The sequence below is a fragment of the Sipha flava genome, unplaced genomic scaffold (assembly GCF_003268045.1).
Source record: "Sipha flava isolate LNK unplaced genomic scaffold, YSA_version1 237_pilon_pilon, whole genome shotgun sequence".
Taxonomy (NCBI): Eukaryota; Metazoa; Arthropoda; class Insecta; order Hemiptera; family Aphididae; genus Sipha; species Sipha flava.
Window position 1 is genome coordinate 746,831 of NW_020272879.1, and position 19,145 is coordinate 765,975.

The window sequence follows — 19,145 nt, forward strand, 5'->3', positions numbered from 1 at the left end:
TTTATAAGGGCTGTACGTGGATGCGCTTAAATAGAAGATACGATGATTATATTCATTCGAACGCGCGTTTTATCCATAATCCCATAGTTACTGATACATTATTTAAAAGAATATTATTGAAACGTAAAATGAACATATTTTAGGATACACAACATTTTTTACTCTAGCGAATCGTTGTTTTTTTTTTAATTGATCATAATACAACTCGGCAGCAGAGACCATTATTTAATATATCTTAATTACTATTGGAAATTATTATACGGCTCATTATTAATTTAGCTGTACAATTATATTTTATTTATCAAATTAGTTGATTTTAAAAATTATAAGATTTTTTGTTTGGTTTGGGTTCAGCTTGAGTGTCAAGAGATTCTGTCAAGTTGAGGATTGTTCGTTTTTTAATGTAAAGATGACATTCCGTTAGAATATTTGTCTGTAAGTCGTTGGTTTGGTGTGAGTTTCGTCTTTTGACATAAGCAGTGGCGGAGCTAGGGGTGTGCGAGCTGTGCGGTGGCACAGGGCCCCGAGCTTTTTGGGGCCCCATAGTTAACAAAAAGTCGAACAAAAATCTGTAGTTAATTCACGATTTACTATAAAAAATCGGGGCCCCGGAGTAAAATTTACAAGTATGAACCCGAACACCGTTTATTATTGTCAAATACTTCAAATTAAATTTTACCATGAAGTAGTCGTAATCTTGAACACGCTAGATAACAATTAAACATTACGCCGATGAGCGAATGTAAGTTCCTACATGAAAGTAGCTGGTATAAAAAATATGTACGTTAGTTCCTACATGATAGAAAAAGATACATATGTAAGTTTCTACACGGTAAAAACTAGATAAAAAAAAAAAATATACTAAATAACAAAAATATTTATAATGTAAATATAATAATGATACATTTTCGCTCATTATGACTGATATATACGGATATGTATGGTCACACGGATGATTCGAACAATACTAACAATACTTTAAGTTAGATGTACATTTTACGGTGTATATACGGTTATAACAAATTATAAGATTATCAAACCAAAATCAAGTACTGTATAATTTTTAATCATAATAATAAGATATTTTATCTTTCCTACGTCGAGGTGGGATACTATTATCAGCCTGTAGCTTGTTGTATTTTCCCGTAATTTCGTATACGTTTTTCAGATACTATACTATACTCTATATATTTATACTATACTATACTATACTATACTCTAATATAGTATTTGTATGTTTCAAAGTTTCAATAAAAAATAATCCAACATAACGATACGCCTATTGGTGCTGTGGCACTTCTATGCATTGTTTTTTTTGAAGATTTTTTTAAAGATTTGTATAAACATATTTAATTTTTTTCGCCGTGTAACATACATACATATATACATACCTAGTTTTTACCGTGTAGGAACTAGCATATATAATTGTTTACCTGATACTCTCGTGTAGGAACTCAATATTCCCCACGCCGATAGCGCGTAATGAATTGTTTACTGAAAGAAAAATAATAATTAACATAATTGTAAAACCTAAGATCCTTCACATCACTCAAAATTTAAAATATTTTTATAATGAATTTGTACTTCTTGAGAACACTTAGTCATAATTTTCTAAATAATTCTTAAACCAAACATTTTTTATTGATAAAAAAATAAAGAAGATGGTAATTTTTATTTGTATTATAAGGTGATAACGCTTTTGTTACATCTTTTGAGCATTTGATTGAAGACTTCAGTCAGAAAAAAAGTAGAAGAGTTTATTTTTGAAAGCATATGTAACCATAACTGTAATGTAAATACAGATTCGTACTGTACCTTGTGCTAATATTATATTTTATTCTATTCAACTTTTTGTTTTAATTATAAGTTGTCCAAATATCCCAACAAGTATTTTATTTAAATTAATTAATTATATACATAAAAAACAAACCACTTTTTGAATAAAAAAAAAAAAAACTGTAATATATTATAGGTTGTATATGCAATTTACAGTCATCGTTAAACAACGGTAATGATGAAAATCTGCTCTAAAAAGCATTAAACCTCGAAAATCACGTGCCGCACAGGGCCTCGCGGTGGCTAGAGCCGCCACTGGACATGAGGAATCCCTGAGTTAGCCTAGTATGTCCGATTCTTATGCAATTTAAAGTGATATTTACTTTCTATTGAAATTAGAGTTATCCCATCTTAAGGTTATTGTCTTGATCTGGTTTAGTTTTTTGGTTTGGTTATTCCAGAGTATATGTAAATTTTTTTTATAAATTGTTGTTTATTTATTACTTCTATCGCAGTATATCTATTATATTGCAGTGAAATATTGTTTTGCAATTATTTGTATTCGATCGACAAGATACTATGAATATAATATTTACAAGCATCCATAGGCGTTCAAACTTTGGTAGCCGATGGGTAATAACAAAATTGAAATTACAAGATTTTTTTTTTTAGACATAATAATATTTTTTTACAAAATTCGCAATGATTGGAAAATTTTTTTAATTAAGACCAAAAAGTTTTAACAATTGGTGTGTCAGAACAATAAAAATACATTCAAATTCAAATAAAAACACATACAATATACTACTAACCGCAAGACTTATTTTTTATCCTGGTATGATTTTGTTGGAGATTTAGTCCACTGATGGGAGGGGGGGGTAGTGTCCACCCAGCCACTCCCGTAAACACGCCTATTTGTGTGTCAGCATTATTTAAAATTAATTGAAAACCAACTTTTTCGGAGAGAAATTTTAAACGTGTTTGAGTTAATTTGAATACACTTATTATTTACGCTTCAATTGACATTAATAAATAATATTGAACGAGGGGTTAAATAACGGTAAGGACCAGTTTGAATATTACATTACAGATCAGATAGGATATTATTCTATTCGTCACTATGTACAAAGTAATTAATGACGACTGCGTTTTGTGTAATTTTTCTTGTCGCTGCAGGGTAAATTACATAAGAATAATAACGCTGTTTCTAATTTACAAACGTATTTCTGTGCACGTGATGTATACGAATATTTTTTATATTGTATTTCGTGAATTGCATCCCGTAGCGTTATCAATTGTTAAGTATATAATTGGACATTTGTGAAATAATTATTTATACTACAGTATTGAAAAAACTAAAAATATTTATGGATTCACTTATATCGTACAAGTATCTGTATAATTATTATTATCAATAACTGAGTGTAATCGGTGTATTTAAAAAAATCAATTACTATTTTCATTTAATATTTTAGACTCGTAACTACATAGTATTTTACAAATAATAATATATATTTATTTACCATGCATGAATATTATTTTATATCATTTATTATTTATAATCTCATGATTTTCAACAATGTTTAAAGCTATCCAATAATATTTGAAGTACCTGCTTTTTCAAATAGCAATATTTTGAATTTCATATTTTGTATTAGAAATTTTTTTTGACCATTTGTCAATGTTTTTTAAAAAAAACCTAAATTTGCAATAATTTAGAAACTATTAAGCCCAATTCTGATTGTATTTTTAAAAATATTTACCTTTGAAATTTTTCACTTTTAACAAGTAGAAATATTTTTCATAGTTTATTTTATTTTATGTTAGTTTTAGATAGTATATGCGTTAAAATTTGGGAATATATTGAGAAAATAAAAATGAGCTATTATGAATTGTATTATAATGAATAAAAAAAAGTTCCAGTAATTTCAACTCGCATCGCAAGTATAGTTTTTTGAAACCACATGAGTACTACTTACTAAAGGTTAAAGATGTACGTAAAGAGGCGCTACAAATTCAATAAACGTAACATGTAATAACCGAATATTTTTTTATGTCAAGAAAAAAATTACAATCATCGTTTTTAAAGACAAGTGGACTCCATTGTTTTCGGTAAAATGAAACAAGGTTGAAAAACTGTATAATAAATAAAAATAGTTATCGTTTCACATACTTCTTATAAATTGTTTGAAATTTACAAGAACCAATATAATTTCAATGATTAATAATAGTTCAAGATAATTTGTTAATTAGGATATTTGAAAAATATAATAAAAAAATAAAAACAACTGTAGAGCGAACAAGATTTCGGATAAACATAACAACTATGAAATACTGAATTATAACAAAACAAGGATCCTATATTTATTCATTACATAATAAAGTAAAATTATATTAAGTTTAAACGATAATATAAACATTTTAAGGATCAGGGATGAAATGACAAGTACCGAGAGTGACAAGAATGTTATAAATACAAATCATTCAATATGTATAATTATTATTATTTTTTTATTTAGCTTAATATTCTTGTTTGGTTAAATTTGTACATGATTACACATGAAGATGCTGAATCATAAAGGATGTCGTTAATGTCGTCGCAAGTTTTTGCGAGACCCTAGGCAAAATCAGTACAATTTCCTTGCACATAAATATATCTTATTAACTTTATATATTATAACTTGACAAATTGTGGGCTCCTAAATTTGTTTGAAGTATGAGGCCCTAGGCAATTTTCTAAGTTGCCTCTAGGCACGATGGCACTGCATGTCGTTGAGTTATTAATGTAAAAATCAATAAATAATAACTTGAATAAATCGTGTTGTGCTGCATACATTTTTCCATGAAATTCATTACAGAAATACCTCGATTACCGGCAATTGTCCAATCTGAAAAATTTTGAAATTAATATCCCATAAATCACGACTAAGAATTAACCATACTGTATACATAAAACAGTAGTATGACGTATATTGTTTGGTAATATTTGTTTTAAGGGCAAACACGAATGAATTAGAATACGTTTTTTTTACATTCTTTAATTTCACAAATATAACATAGATTTGAAAATATGCTCTAATTTATAATCGTTTTTAATAAATCTTATTAAAAAATTCTTGTCAGTTAGTTTTATGATTTCCATAAATCCTAATTGAACGTCTTCAAAATCGTAACAGCTGTACATACTCTGAAAAATTGCTAAAAATCATTTGTGTATCGATAAAACGACATTAAAATATCACGTTGCTATAAAAATGTGTCGATTCTCAAGTGATCATTGATTTGAGAATTTGACAATGACGATTTTTGTTAAGTCCCTGTATTGAGTATTAGACGTGAAGTGTGAAATGCGTTTTCAAGAAGTTATCTTTCCATATGTTCTAAGACCGCGGTATGTATACGGAACCACGGCGATCTCGGACGCAACAAAAACCCATTTGCTGTTCCTATAAACAACTACCTACGTACGAAACCAATATGTTCGGGTGTTACCCTACCATATTAAAATACGAGTATACCGCATGCTAGAAATAGGTCCGGGGTGTAAATATTTAGTATGAGTGTTTAACCGAAAATAAGAAGAATCCTGAACCCAAACGGTTCGACGACAGCCAGGTATATACTTAATTTACCGAACGTAGAAATATGTATATATATACACAAAATCCGAAAACCGCAATCGTGGGAATTGAGCTGCAGCGTTATCCGTTTTGTATCAATCAATGTCAGCGAAAAGTTTTTTTTTCACTTCCACGCTCGTTCTCTTATTTATTCAGTTATAAATGGAGAGACTGATCTAATGTATATACATATATATATATATATATATATAAAAGAGCTTCCCATCAGATGAATTAACTCGTTGATATCAACATTTCAAATTACCTATACATACATACTATATATTACGTACATTGAAGACTTTCGTTTACGTACGGCCTTGCAGTTCCAAAATACGCGACAACACGAGTGAAACGTACATATATATTTTTACTCACTATTTACCGCCTAGATTGATTAAACCGATTTATCCACAATTGTTCCACACTCAGTAATGGGAGGATGGTTTACGCGTTTTCTATCTTTTACAGTTCTGAGGTTTTTCAAATTTCTCATGTGCCATACCTCTAAAAATATTTTTTAATTTTCGATTTGTATGTTTTTAGTCGTCGTATAAATTCGATTGAACAAAATCATACATTTTTTGTTCTTGTTTTTACAATTACTATGCGATGAAATTATTTCTGCGCTACCAACTATATATTCTTGATTGTGAAAGGCTTGAATGCTTTTTACCCCTTAAGATTAACGAGTCTGGGTTATGTTCTTAAAACTACTGTAAATTAAAAATTGCTTACTCCATGAAAAGTCAACAAAATTATATTATCATTGACAAAAGATACGAAAACACTAACTAATTTATAGTATATATATATATATATATATATTAATTTTAATATAAAAACGGTTTCAATATTAAATAACAATAATCTTATGACAGAACACTTAAAACTGTCGGATAAGATAATGAAAAGATAATTAAGATAATATCAAACAACTACATTTTTTTATGTGCACAATTATTAATACTATATAAACAACAGTATGTTTAAGGAATTCCAAACTTCTTAATACAGGCTGTTAAGTTTCATTGAAATTCTCTTCATTACAATTATTGACTATATCTAATATTATTAATGTATTGTCTTTTATAAGGATTTTGTCATTAAATAGGTGTTATTATTACTATAATACTATTATACTTATATTACTATAAATTTTATAGAAATATAGTACTCGATTTGAACAGTAATCGGTAAAGGTTCTGAATATACGAGTATATTCAAATTTATGTAGTTATCATGTTCCGTTACGTACTTTGTAGTGTCAGACGGTAAAAATCTGACTTTTTAAAACAGTCACTTTTTAATATTATTGAAAGTGAATAATATCCAAAAGAATGCATCTAAAATGTTTAAAGGTTTGTTTTCTACATTTTGATCAATTTTAGATAAGTAATTACATTAAGTAATATTTTCGTTAACTATGATGAACTTTGAAATTTTGAATTATTCCTTGATTTAGTGGCTGGCAAATTTAAGTTGTATTTGAAGGTAGAAATATTAATTTTATATTTTATAAATTTTATGTATCAGGGTGTGAGCTTATATTATATCGAAATAAAATAATTTTTCTATTTGCTCTTTGCATTTTCCTGTCAAAACACATTAACTAGTCTGCCGTTAAATCTGGATTCATCCACGATTTATGGTTAGTTTTCCAATAAATACCTAACATAAATACATTTATTATTAAGAAAGAGCGTGATTTTTTTTCTGTTCCGTTCCCATTCAGTGTGCGGCAATCTTCAGTGATTTTCAAATAATTGAATTAATATTAACGGAAATTATAATTAACGACATTTCCCGATAATATTGACATAATACAATTTTTAAATGATCTTAAGCTATTTTATTTTTATGAAAAATGTTGTTTTTTAAACACAATATTTTATCAAGAAGTTCTCGAAAAAATATGCTTGTTTCATCACAATTCAATATATTTTTCGGTTTATAACCTCAAGTTAAAATTTTTAATTTTTCTATGACATTTATATCAACCAAATTACTTTTACTACATAATATTTTAAAATAATTTTTATAGAAATTTTGAAGCCAACCATTTGAAGCATTAAAATTTTCTAAACGTAAATATCTTATCTGCAACTTCTCGTGCTTTTTTATGGGGTAATGGTCCAGAAACAGGTAAACTATATGATCAGTTTTTAAAGAATCAATATCTTTATTACTTAAAATTGTTTGATATGTAGTACATACATATATTATGTCCATTTATGAGTTATAATTTTTTTTTTTTTTAAAAACCTGGTTTTATGTCTATGTCCACTATTAAAAGGTTATAATCGCTATTATTGTACATATATTTTTTCTGGGGAATTTAATTGTTCACATTTGAGAGGTGTCCATTTATAGAGGTTTAACTGTATATTAATTATATCTAAATAAACGTGATACAGAGCAATGTAAACCATGGACGTAGGCATAGATACTCGCTACCAGCCCTCTCATTATCACAACCAATAATCTAGTACTGATGTTGCCGATAACGGTATATGGATGGAATATAATACCTTACATGCTTCTTATTAAATTCCAGTCCAAAGTAAGAGAGTACTTTTCATTTCACCATCTTCCTTCCTATACCTTGCTATTACAGCTGGTTTACCCCCTCCACCCAACTGAGTTCACCAAAAGAAGTTTTAACAAGTAAAATTTACTAAAAACAGTGGTTTATGAGTATTTTTCACAATCGATTAATTTTAAAAATGAATAATACAATATTTAAATAACTCTAGTTTCTTTAATTATCAATGCCTAAAGTAAACAATCTATAAAAACGCATTAATATATAAGCTATATACTGTAAATTATAGGAAAAAACTATAGGTTCCCAATTGAGTTCTAAAAGTAACTCTTTAAAGTTCTCGTTTATAATAGATAGAAATCAATCAAATTCAAGAAAATATAGATTTAATGGTTTTAAAACGTTTTTACATACATAAATTATTACTATTTTAAATAATTCATATAGGGAGTTACTGATGCACATACGTTTGAAATACCATATTATTATTTTGATTATGTATCTACAAAAATTACATAATATGCTAGTATATAAACGGGTTATTAATCTCACATGCAATATAATAATGTATGACTTGTTGCTGAATGAAATTGACGTTTTAAAGTTCTGTCAGAGCTAAAGTTTAAACATTTGTCAGAGATAGGAATGCATTTTTCCAAAAAATTCCATTTTATCATGGCTAGTTTTCTACTGTTATGATTGAAAATAAATACAGAAAAAATAAAAATAAAACAATCACTTTCATAAGGACTCTTCGGGTACCTTGTCTAGCTAAAAATTATTTGTGAGTTTTTTCATACAGTATAATAAGGTTAAATAGTTTTATTTTAGATTCCAGTTATAACGTTTTTAGTATTTCAAGCAATAATACGCATAGGAAAGTCGTGACCCTATAACACGTGCACTACGTTAAACAATAAACTACATAACCTAGCTCATTAATATATTGCATAAAGAATATTTAATTATATTTCTGTCAAAGAGTTTAAAACAAAAAGAAAAAAAACTTACCTAAAATTGCATTCACATATTGTTAAAATAAGACGTACCTTTACTAATTAGTTCTAGTTATGAACAGTTAGAGTAAATATTTTAACGAAAAGATGAAACTCCGTTGATAAACAACACTTGTAATAAACCTTGAGACCATATAGCATTTAATATACATTCTCATTTTGTATGAAATTATTTATTTATTTTTTTTTTGTTTTAGTTATATATAATATATAGTATACATATTCTGGCGTGGTTCCAATATTTTACTATCCATTTCTTGTTAAAGTACAACTAACATTTAATTTGTAATATTGCTTCTGCTTAACATTTGTACAGTATTTCGTTTAAATTCAACATGATGTAAGAATCTTATAAACTTGGTGTTTACTATTTGCTTCTAAAATACCCTGAGGTAAAATAAATGTTTTTTCTTATTTTTTTTTTTTTTTTTTATATGCCCTGAAATTAAATATCTCTGATATATATTCTATTCAATATAATTAATTTAACTCTTAAAGTGAAAAGCCGTAATAGTATTTACACACTGGGCCGTGGTAAGGAAAGGAAAACGGGATCGTGTTGTTGATCCACTTTAGGAAAATTAAAATGGACCCCCTTAAAGTATTTTTCTGTATGAAATATTAATAAATTTAATTAAATAAAACTAAATTTCCTAAATAGCCATAATTTTAATTTTTTTTTTGTTATTACTGAAGTGTGAAGAATGTCATAATTTTATCCAAATTTACATAGAAGTTCGTTGTTGCAAATATCAAAGTGATAACATCTAAGTTCTTATTTTCTACGACTGTTTAAAAATTATCTAGGAACAAATTTAATTTTTATTAAATGTAGTAACTGGTAATACATTGTTCAGAACTTATCAAACATTTAATTAATAATATCTCTGCATTACCTTAATTAGTTGAGGCTTAGAAAACTATATTTATCAACATTTTGCAAACTTGGAACGTAGTTATCATACTCATATATTATTGTGATGATTAAAGGACCCCTGAATTAATTTGTCCCAGACCATATAAAATTCTTAAAAAAGCTTTGCTTACATAATATTATGATAATTAGCAAATCTTTATTATATAAAAAAATAATTTAATTTTTACTTTAATATTTTAATAAGACGATATTTTTAAAGATGATTTAGAGGAATAAATTATGTCAATGAAAACAAAAGGGAGTAATGACATATTTTCTCTTATTCAATCAGCGAAATTTTTTTCTCCTTTTATTTTCAACCCGAATAATTTTTTTTTGTTGATGAACACAAACTACTTCAATCAATTTTGTGCTTTATATTTACTCTTAGATTCCTTCTTTCTTTTGTTCATAAATATTCGTTAAAATTAACTTACGATAAGCTTCTATAATTGTTTGTTAAAGGAATCAAAATAATTAAAAACAAATCTAACTCAATCGGACATCTATAAAAACAGAAATTAATTAGAAGTAAAAAAAAAAGTAAGGAATTAAAATTTTATTCAAACTAAAATTTAGTTTATTTAATTTCTTTTATATTATTTATTAATAGTTTTATATAACATGACTTGAATGTGTTCTTGATCACTTCACTTTATCACGAAACTTAAGTTTTATACTCTTCTCCATGTCCAAAAATAACCGAAAAATGTATTAAAAATAAGTTGTATAATATTCTGATAATAATATTACCAAATTTTAAATTTATAATTATATTATTTTATCAAAATAAAAAAAACTATTCTTGTAATAGTAGTTAAAAAGTTTTAAAATTTTACTGAACGAAAAATTAATATTTATAAAATATTTATTATGCATAAAAAGAGTTAAAAGTTCTTATAAAAAATAATGTACAGAAAAAAAATGATAAATCTTAGGTACATTGCTCCTGTTATATATTAAAAAGTATTTAATTAATATATGCCGACCATTATTTGCTGTAGGTTGCGCACTAGATATTTAGACGAACAACATATTATTACCTATCTTATGTGTTATTATTTTTTATAATGCAAAAACTAATAAGTAACAGCACAGCTACATGTCAATATACAAATGTACAGTAGTATTACGTACTTGCTATGTTGTTAGGTTAGAAATATTTTAAAAATAAAATATAGAAAAAAATATTTTTGAAATTGTTTAAATTAATTCAAGTATAATATAATACAGGTCTTTAAGGGGAGAATTATTGGTTACAAAAAATAAACTAGTCTAGAAGTTAAAATATTTTTAATAAAAGTTGATACCTCGATAAAATTTGATCATGTCAATTACATCTTGAATAATTCATGTAATATATAATATAATACTATCTGAATTACTCGTCGATACCGAGTTACAGTAAAAAATAAGATTGTTGAATAATTAAATAAATATAAGTTATGTATATATTGTTATAATAATGTGCAATTAATGTTTAGGAATAACAAAATAGAAAATTATATAATTCCTTAAGTTTTAATTATATTTATAGATATATGCAAGACCAACATAAGGAAAACTGCTAATATTTCACTCAATACAAAACAGTTGATAAGCAAATTAAAATTTCAATAAATTTATGTATTATTATTATTATAGAATTTCTTTATAAAATATATTTATTGTATCTTTTTTCTTGTTTAGTATTATTTGTGTTTTGAATCTTTCAAAAGATCTAACTCTGAACATTGTAACATAAAGCTGTCCATGACTAAATACAGGTTGGGGTGAATACTATCCTACTCTAACCAATGTTTGCCATAGCAAAAACTTATCGGAAATTGACATCTAATAAATAAAAAGGAAACAGTAGAATCTGATGGGTCAAATAAACTCTAGGCAATAAAATACTCTAGTCATTTTCTTGACCAGTTATAGATTTTAAGTCTAAAGAATGGTTGTAAATAGTTCGTACAATAAATCTTGTACCACTCATTAAATTGGACACTGCATTTAAATGTGTTAATAGTATTACGATAGTATCTCGCTTTAGTACCAAACCGTGTGGAGGTAAACCACTTAAATGTAATTTATTTGAAAATTCTGTAGGAAACAGAAAATGGTCATATTCTTTTGACACTGTGTTTAAACTTAAAAACTTTTTTGCTTTTCTTGGCAACATATTAACAATTGCATCATTTATTTCATCACAATTTTCATTTTTAGGTGCAAGAATAGCAAATTGTGAATAAATAAACACATTTTCTAAATTAAAAATAATATCTCCAAATACATCTTTTATTATATCATTTGATAATAACAATGGTCTTATTTCAATTGAATATTCGTCTGTATGTATTTATTAATGGATATTCGCTATTTCCAATTTGTAACAAAAACATAGAAAATTAAATTTCATTTTGGTTTACTTGCGTATTTCTAAATAGTGTAAGAATTGTGGGCAAATTGGAGAATATTTTATACAGCTTTGAATAGTAGGCTTTTTTTGGTTTATTTAAGAAGTGAGAAATATCCCGTTTACACAATCGTACACTCTTATTCGAAAACGCTAATACCTTAAAGGAATAACGGTGTATCAAACATGAACCAGTGTATGTTTACTTCCCTTACACATATCGTTATTACATTTAAAATCTAATACGTTCAAAATCTTATATGTATATGAAATAATATCATTTTACAATAAATTATTTATTAGAGCTATTTAAGATACTTGTAGATCTTAATTCTTCAAAATTATCGTAAACTCTGGTCAATTTATTATATATGGTTGAATGCCATCTTTACTTCCCGGCTATAAATTGCAATGAGACTCTTGAGAAGTAATATTCCAGCGTAAAACACTATAAAATACTTGTACAACCATTATGTGTGTACAAGTACATGTAGGCGTATTGATATTACCACGCATACCATGGAATATAACAAAGAAATCAATAGCCGAACACATTGGGCTCACAGTGAGATAATTGTCGAATATTGTTTCTAAGAACACTATTATATAAGTACGGCCCTCGCGAAAAGCACTCTTTCTCTTTGCACCCGAAAATATACGGCGAAAACAATTTAACTTTGGAGGAATATAATATATCTTGCTGGACTTTTGGACGGGATTCTGCACGCTTTGCACAGGATTGTAACTCTCGTGAGTGCATATACTGTTTGATTTATAGCTGTTGATAATAGCGATTTGGAACGTGTCTGCGTATAATGCGAATATAAATACTTTATATAAAATAAAAATGAAAAAAATGGCACTTGTACACTGATAGGTTAACAATTTTTATTAATTATTAATAAATTGTGGTTCGTGGCGAACTCAGTTTTTAGTATATCGCTCTGGTGCAGCAAGCGTGTAACAGAATACCGGTTTAACGATTTAATGGTTTTGATAGTCCCTTCGAATCGTATTTATAATATGTTTAAAATACGAGTAATAATAAATTTGTAGTTTTTCATTATTTTTATTATTTAATAGATCTTTTCTAAATCCACGTCCACCTGTGAGTGTTATTGATACACCGCGTTAAGTAGTGTGATAATGATTTCATTGTATTACGCCTCGTCCAGATAAACAACATATTATTTTAATAAAATTACAATTATATGTACTTATTACGCGTATTGCGTTTGTTTTTCAAAATGTAATAAATGATTTACAAAGGAAAAGAGAGAATAAGAGAGAAAAATAGAGAGAGAAAGAGAGATGAATTATAAATCATCATCTCGTACGGTTGATTTTTAATTAAAAAATTTAAATTCGTATAATTGGAAAACACAAAATTCTTTTATTCGGCGGCTACTATATAACCATACTCCTTTAAAGTCTAACTGTAGCGCACACACGTAATTGTTCATGTATGTACGTAACTGTCAATATTCCTTATAATTGAATTCAGCCCTTAATATTTGAATCTCCGTGATTCAATTTTCTGTCACATACCGTACCGTTTATGATTTGTTTAAATAATAACCAATAACTTTTTCTAATTGTAATTTATCAAACCACGTTTAAGACATTACATTGTATCTATACCTATATTGTAGACCATAAATGTCGGTTGACATACTTTTTGATTGGCATATATGTGTATATAAGTATATGTATTGGTTGGTAATGAAAATAAAATTTTTAATCCGTATTTTATTTTTTTTCCTTGTTCACAAGTATTTATTTATGTGCATGCAAATAAATTAAACGTCACACAGCAAACAAAAATGTAATATAAATGTTTTTTGTATCATGCATAAATAACCATATGCATACGGGTATAGTATAAGATTGAAATAAACGCTAAACGTATGGTGCAGCTATACAGCTGACACGTATTTTGATAAGCTAATACAATTTTTTAAATTTTAATGAATTATATTTCAATATAAAATATATTATTTAAATCAAAGATGAATTGTAATGAAAAAACAAAACAAATTATGAATAAATAATGTTAGGTAGGTAATTAGTTCAAAAATATACCCACATATGCGCATTTGCATCTTTTGATTTATAAACGATTGAAAGCTATACGTTATGTTGAATTTGTTTGCTCTATTATTAATATATATATATATATATATATATATATATATATATGTATGTGTGTAATAATATTTTCTAATTTAATTTCACTTTTATATTATATACATACATATTACGGTACTCAGGGTGCTTTACATTTAAAAAAGCTATACTTAGTATTTTAATCACAACATAACAATTTTAAATTATCAACTTGATTACATATCCTGATTTTTTAATTAACTTATACAGTACAGGAGTGCAAAAATAAAAAAAATAAATGTTAAAATTACAATTTATGTATATATGATTTAATTAAAAATATCAATATAGTTATGATTTAATTTATAATTCAACTATAGGCCTAAAATCGTAAATCTAAAAGTTCGCTAAAATTTATATTACATTTTTATAAGTTCTTACTCCAAATTTGTATTCCAGTAATGATTGATTCAATTATAAATATAAGAATAAAACAAACAAAAGTAAAATTCTGCAAGATGAACAACGTTCGAAGAATTTAAGTTATTTAAACTGTTTAAAATTTCGAAAATTTAAGATGATTTTCAGAATAAAACAAAGAGTTCTATTTTGTTGGTATTTTATTTGATACCATCTGAAAAATATAATATTGATTAAATATAAATTAATAGTCTAATTTTTTTTTTTTTTTATGATTCGCACTACTACAATAATTATAGTATAATTATTATATTAATAAACTTGGTTTATCGCACAAAAAAAAAAGAAATTAAAAAAAAACGTATTTCATATATTGTTAATTAGAAAACAATCCAAATAGATCGCAAATACATTTATTCATCTGTCATGCTAAGGAAATATACAATCCACGTATTCTGCGATATGTTAAACACGTCGAGATAATAGATTATACAATCATTGGTGGAAGGTGTAATTATCGTATTTGCATGAAATGTCACAATGTATTAAAATTATGATACGCATAATATAGTTTTATTCTCGTTGATTTCCGTAATGCTCGTCAAACAAATGAACCGAAGAGTGTCGCAAGCGTGAAAACCAACTGTTTGTAATCATCCATATATATTAAATAAACATTTATAGTATAAAGATGCATTAAAAGTGTTAAGAACCCCGAGCAGTCAGCGTATTTATATGATATTTAAATCTTCCGGTGGCTGTGCAGATATAACACATATATACTAATGATGGACATAAGTGACAATATTTGCTACAATTGATTATTAATAGTTTTACATACCATCGACTAATTATTCGACTAATATTTGCTCGACCATCTGATATGAATAAATTAAATCAGACAACTAAAATATTAGTTCGTTTTGCAAGTAGATAACTGCTAAATGTCTGACTACCTACAGAAAAATTCAGGGAACCAAAACCACTATGGCCATTATATAGCTAATCAAAATTAGTCAAAATAAAAATACCAATATTGTCTTGCATACAATATAGCAGTTTACATATGAGTCAAGTATTGCGCTGGGTTTGTGAATCTGGCAGAATATTAATAAATATGGACAGTTCTATGAAATTATAAGATTAGTATTTCAGTTTATAATATTCTTAGATCAAAAATCAATTTGTTTTGTTATATTATTTTACGGAAAACTGTAAGTATTTATTGGTTATTGGTTTTATCTATGTTTTTTTTTTTATATGTTTAATAAAGCTTATGCTAAAGTCACAATCTTTTACTTTACCAAATTGTTGACGATTCAAAAAAGGGACATTTAGTTAAATGTCGTTTCAGTCGAATGCAAATAAGTGAAATAATAAAAACGATTTGAATATTAAAAATAAGTCTAATAAAAATTGATCAAATAATAAAATTAGTGGAATTTCGACTGATTTTACAACATAATTAGTTAAACAGTAGTACTGACACGTTGATAGCTTTTACCCATCACTAATGACAGAGCTGGACAAAAACAAATAAAAATTATGAATAAAAAATGAAAGCGTGAACAATTGATTATTTTGTGAATAAAAAATAAAAATTATTCTGAATAGTTAAACTTGTGAATAAATTGATAATTCTGAATAAATAAATAAAATAAATTGTGAATAATATTCATAATATAATAAAAATCAATGTGGGAGTAAATAACATATTGATAGCGAATGCTAAACGAGTTAGAAAAACCCATTTTTTCTAACAATATAATTTGAAGACTTTTTCAATAATATGAGTAGATAATCTATATGTATATAAAAACTAAATACCGTTTACTCACTGCTCATCGCTATATCCTATACGTAGTATAGGAAAACAGACCAAACGACGTTGTGTCTTGACACACCTTGAAACGCATACCTGCAAGATAATAATTCTATAAAAACTATGTTCTGGTCAAAACTGTACTGTGCAAATCCGGGTAATTCCGCTAGTAGTATATTATAAATACGAAACACATGGAATAAAATTTGCAGTAAAGTTCAAATTTCTAGTTATTTATGAATCATTTGTGATTAACACGATTATGTGGAATAATAAATAACGAATAATTGAATAATGAATAAAAAATAATGAACAAAAAAATCTTGAAAAACCTGTAGAATAATGAATAATTTTTTATTCGACTATTGCCTAATTCTGTCTAAGACGTACTCGTTACTGTCATACATAAAGGTTTCCGGGGGAGGGGGGTTGGCATCTCTAAATCACAAATTCGTATCCGAAGCTTATTTTGAGCTAAACTTATTGTTTAAAGATGACTACATATATTTTCATTTATGACAATGATAGTTTATTCCACTTTGTATTAATAATAGAATGATGATTATGTCAAAGTAATACAATATTCTCAGTTACAGAAGCGTACCCAGGAATTTTTTAGGGGGGGTCCAAAATTTTTATTTTAACTGTTCTCTTATTATAATTATAGTTTACCTCAATACCAACAAATTAGTGTTCATATACTATAGTATTGATTATACATTATAGGTATATTATATAATCTATAAACTTTGTATATTGAAGATAATGGGAAATTAAAATATACTATATACTATTATTATATTATTTACTATTAAACCGTTGAATATGTAGAAATTTGAATAGGAGGAATCCAGACCCGAAAACCCTCTTTGGTTACGCCCTTGCTCAGCTATGAGATTCGAAATTATTGCAAAGATGATATTAAATTTTTAAATGCGTATTGATGCATATTGTGTACAATACATGAATATAATAAAAAAAAAAATTCATATTTTAAAGAAAAATATTGGCTATAACACGTTGAACGATAAAAAATCTTTTTTTCTTAAGATTCATCTCGATTCTCTATAATGTTGTGAGCTGTAATTTTGTTTTGAAATAAAAATTTCTAATATGTCAGTCATGTTTAGAGGGTACGCGAGATAGGGGTTTACACCGGTGATAGGAATTTTAGCACATCCATAGGGTTCAACTAGGGTTCAAATTGAACTCGCGTCTACATGATACGCGCGCCTGCGATGACAATAGCAATGACGTGTACGGATTAAGGTCTACGTGTGTGCACACATATAAGTCGTTTGATTGTTTTTCTATTGTTGACGGCAGCCGGATGAGACGTCGGTGTCGGTCGGTCTGTTAGCACAACAGCAATTATTAATATTATACGAGTGCGGTGCAGCTGTGTGTCTTACACGATGCGTTTACAATCCGGTCCAATATAATATTATACAGGGTGTGTCCGAGGCGCACGTAAATGTTGTATGCGGTACGCGCGTATCTTACAGAAGAGAAAAAACAAAATTAAACAATCCTTCTTCAAGTATATTAGCGTTACGCAAAAGTCATATATTTCAAATTCGTACCAGGCGTAAGTGCATAATCGTACAATGTGCTGCAGTGGCGTACAGTGTATACCGCGTAATCTATGTTGACTGACTAACTGTCACACGCATACATACGCATATTACGTGATATTATGTGCGCTGTATATGCGTGCCATAAACTTTATATAAATATATGTAAGCACTACTGCAAAGAGGTTTATAATATGTGATTGTGTGTGTGTGTGTGTGTGTGTATGTGTGCGTATTTAAATATACGTGATCGTCCTCTGCACTTATTACGTCCATTGACGCATGACGCACTCACACATATATACAGTACATGTTTTGTAGTAAATAAATTCAAGGGTAATTCTGATATAGTTCGTTGACGAAAAAAATGTTTCGCTCCACTCCAATACTTCATTGTTTAGTTTTGTATAATTCCGAAAATCATTCATAACTACTTATAAATAATAATATGATACATTCTTTTTTCAAATCTATATTTTAAATACCGAGCAATAATGTACAAACGTTTCCATTACAATTTAAGCGCACATAACAATACTGTAATATCCCACATATCAACCGCCACGCAGATTAAAACAAAAATGGTGTAGAGATCTGTTAAATTTGTAAAAGTAGTGGGCTTTTTCCTCAACACGTTACTCATGTTATTTTAATCCTATCGTAAATATCAAACTTGCTTTTGGTAGACATTTCTTTACATACTATAAATTAACTTTTAGATAAACAAATAATATTAAAAAAAATGTCGTCACCGGATGGCTTGTTTTTTATCAGTTAATATCCGCTCATACACTAATAGTAAAATAAAATAAATTACAGAATATGTATTTTTTCTCTTGAAGCGAGGGAAGTACAATTTTGTAGCACTACACTAAATGTATATTAATGTATAATATCTATATGTCTTAAGATAACAATTGAAATAATGATAATCAACATGAAAAATTTT

General features: G+C 27.1%; 1 protein-coding gene across 6 annotated transcripts in view; it reads left to right on the top strand.

Moving 5' to 3' along the window:
- Window positions 1-19,145, top strand: part of LOC112683929 (neuropeptides capa receptor) — a 137,565-nt gene that overhangs the window by 13,899 nt on the left and 104,521 nt on the right. The window lies entirely within an intron of this gene.